This window comes from Pongo abelii, chromosome 5, assembly GCF_028885655.2.
Source record: "Pongo abelii isolate AG06213 chromosome 5, NHGRI_mPonAbe1-v2.0_pri, whole genome shotgun sequence".
Taxonomy (NCBI): domain Eukaryota; kingdom Metazoa; phylum Chordata; class Mammalia; order Primates; family Hominidae; genus Pongo; species Pongo abelii.
In genome coordinates this window covers 136,583,219-136,587,042 of record NC_071990.2, presented here as the reverse complement: position 1 = coordinate 136,587,042, position 3,824 = coordinate 136,583,219, and positions in this window count along the sequence as shown.

Here is a 3,824-nt window from a genome sequence, read left to right as displayed (position 1 = left end):
CATATATGTATATATTAAAGATAGGAATGAAAATTCCATTTAATAAATTTTTGCATTTTTTAATTTGGTTTTTAAATTGAGGTATAACTTATTACTGAAAGGTGCATAAATTTTAAATGTACAGTACAATAAAATTGTACACATGTATAAAACCTTATAATCCTAACCCAGATCAATATATAGAACATCTCCAGCACCTCTGAAAGCTCCCTTTAATTCTCTCTTTCCTGACTCCATTAATATCTACTTCAAAAGCAACTATCATTTTGACTTTTTTTAATTTTATTTTTTTTACACAGAGTTTTGCTCTGTTGCCCAGGCTGGAGTGCAGTGGCAATCTTGGCTCACTGCAGCCTCTGCTGCCCAGGTTCAGGCAATTCTCCTGCCTTGGCCTCCTGAATAGCTGGGATTACAGGCACACGCCCGGCTAATTTTTGTGTTTTTAGTAGAGACAGGTTTTCGCCATGTTGGCCAGGATGGTCTCGAATGCCTGACCTCAGGTGATCCACCCGCCTTGGCCTCCCAAAGTACTGGGATTACAGGCATGAGCTATAGCACCCGGCCTAATTTTTCTTTTTCTGCACTGGTAAGTATGTAGAGCAATCATTTTGACTTCTATCACTATAGCATGGTTTTGTCTGTTCTAGAATTTCACATAAATAGAATCAAACAGCACATACTCTTTAGGTCTGGCTTCTTTTGGCTCGCTGCAGCCTCGACCTCTCAGGTTCAAGTGATCCTCCCATCTCAGCCTCCCGAGTAGCCAAAACTACAGGCTCTGGAACTACAGGCACGTGCCACCATGCCTGGCTGATTTTTGTACTTTTTGTAGAGACGAGGTTTCGTCATATTGCCTAGGCTCGTCTTGAACTCCTGGGCTCAAACATTCCTCCTGCCTCAGCTTCCCAAAGTGCTGGGAACACAGGCATGAGCCACTGTGCCCGACCTTGGTGCCTTTATGAGATTATTTTAGCCATTCTAGGATCTTTGCATCTCCATTTAAATGACAGGATCTGACTGACAATTTCCACAAAAAAAAAAACCCTGCTAGGATTTTGGTTGAGATAACACTGAATATAGATTAATTTGGGAGGAATTGACATCTCTCCCATTTAACATAATAGTGACTTTTCCTGTGTATGAACATGGAATATCTCGCCATTTAATGTCGTTTCCTTTATTTCTCTTAGCAAAGTCTTCTAGTTTCCCAAGATTAAAAAATTTACTTACAATTTTTTTTTTTTTGAAATAGGGTCTTACTCTGTTGCTCACGCTGGAGTGCAGTGGTGCAATCAGGGCTTACTGCAGCCTTGACCTCCCTGGCTCAAGCAATTCTCCCACCTCAGCCTCCCAAGTAGCTGAAACCGCAGGCATACACCACCATACCTGGCTAATTTCTGTATTTTGTGTAGAGACAGGCTCTCCCTACATTGCCCAGGCTGGTCTCGAACTCCTGGGCTCAAGCTATCCTCTAGGTTTGGCCTCCCGAAGTGTTGGGATTACAAGCATGAGCACTGCACCTGGATGGATGATATTTCTATGCTAATGTGGCTAATTAATTTTTAATTTTTATCTTTCTATTGTTTCTATTGTATATAAATCATACAGTTTCATGATTATATATAAAATTTTATAATTTTATCCAATTATCTATCAATTATATACCTTCTATATAAATTATACATATAGTTGTATATATAATTTATACAACTATATTCACAATTGTAAACAAATTATACAGTGTATAAAATATACAATTTTGTGTATTGGTAGTGCCAATTAATTTAATTTTAATAGTTTAATTGCACAACTTTACCTTGAAATTAAAAAAAATTTACATAGCATCAAAAATATATGGAGTACTTGGCCAGATGTGGTGGCCCATGCCTGTAATCCCACCACTTTGGGAGGCCGAGGTGGGCGGATCACCTGAGGTCAGGAGTTCAAGACCAGCCTGGCCAACATGGCAAAACCCTGTCTCTACTAAAAATTAGCCAGGCCTGGTGGCACACACCTGTAGTCCTAGCTACTCAGGAAGCTGAGGCAGGAGAATTGCTTGAACCTGGTAGATGGAGGTTGCAGTGAGCCACTGCACTCCAGCCTGGGTGACGGAGTGAGACTGTGTCTCAAGAAAAACAAAACAAAACAAAACACACACACACACACACATACAACACAGAGTACTTAGAATGAAATCTTCAAAAACTGTGCAAGACCAGTCACTGAAAAACAAAAAGCATTATTGAGAGAAATCAAAGGAGACCTATATAAATGGAGAGACATATGTTGTTCCTGTGTTGAAAGACTTAATGCTAAAGTGTCAATTTCCCCCAAATTGATCTATCAAGTAAGAAAAACACAAGTTAAATTAAGAAGGAACACATGTAGTAATTGAAAAACCTCATTTTAACATGCCTAGGGAAATATCAAGGACCTAATATAACTAAGAAAACTTTGAAAAAATAGAACAAAGTTGGAGGATTAACATTACTAGATTTTCAGATTTATGAAGCTGCATTATCATTACAGCATGGTAGTAGTGCTAAGGTAGATCAATAGATCAGTAATATATCAATGGTCCAGAGATAGACTGACAGCAGCAACTGATTTTGGATAAAGATGTTGATGCAACTTAGTGGAGAAAGGACCTTCTTTTCAACAAATGGTGCCAGAACAACTGAATGTCCATAATAAGCAAGAAATAAACTTTCCTGATTTTTTTTTTGAGACAGGGTCTTGCTCTGTTGCCCGGCTCACTGCAACCTCTGTATCTCTGTCTCTTGCAACTCCTGACCTCAAGTGATCTGGTCACCTCAGCCTCCCAAAGCGCTGGGATTACAGGCGTGAGTCACCACGCCCGGCCAAGAAATGAACTTTGATCCAAACCTTTCGTCATAAACAAAAATCAACTGAAAATCAACCATAAACCTACATGTAAAATCCCAAATTGTAAAACTTATTTTAAAAAGGAGAAAATTTTGGCCAGGCGCAGTGGCTCACGCCTGTAATCCCAGCACTTTGGGAGGCCGAGGTGGGTGGATCACGAGGTCAGGAGATTGAGACCACCCTGGCTAACACGGTGAAACCCCGTCTCTACTAAAAAAATACAAAAAATTAGCCGGGTGTGGTGGTGGGTGCCTGTAGTCCCAGCTACTTGGGAGGCTGAGGCAGGAGAATGGCGTGAACCTGGGAGGCGGAGCTTGCAGTGAGCCGAGATCAGGGGCCACTGCACTCCAGCCTGGGCGACAGAGTGAGACTCTGTCTCAAAAAAAAAAAAAAAAAGGAGAAAATTTTTGTAACCTTAGATCAGGCAAAGATTTCTTAGATACAAAATCAATAGCATACTCTATTAAAGAAAAATTTGATAACTGGACTTTATAAAAATGAAAAACTTCTATTCAAAAGACACTGTTAACAGCATAAAGAGATGAGCCACGTACTGGAAGAAATATTTCCAAATTTTATATCAGATAAAGAAATTGTATCCAGAATATAGAAAGAACTCTCTACTACAAATACCCTATTAAAAATTGACCAAAGATTCAAAGACTTCACCAAAGCTGATATATAGAACTGTCAAATAAGCTTAACATCTTTTTATTTTTTTTTCTCAAGACAGAGTCTCGTTCTGTCGCCCAGGCTAGAGTGCAGTGGCGTGATCTCGGCTCACTGAGACCTCCACCTCCCAGGTTCAAGCAATTCTCCCATCTCAGCCTCCCGAGTAGCTGGGATTGCAGGTGTGTGCCACCACACCCGGCTAATTTTTTGTATTTTTAATAGAGATGGGGTTTCACCATGTTGGCCAGGCTGGTGTCAAACTGACC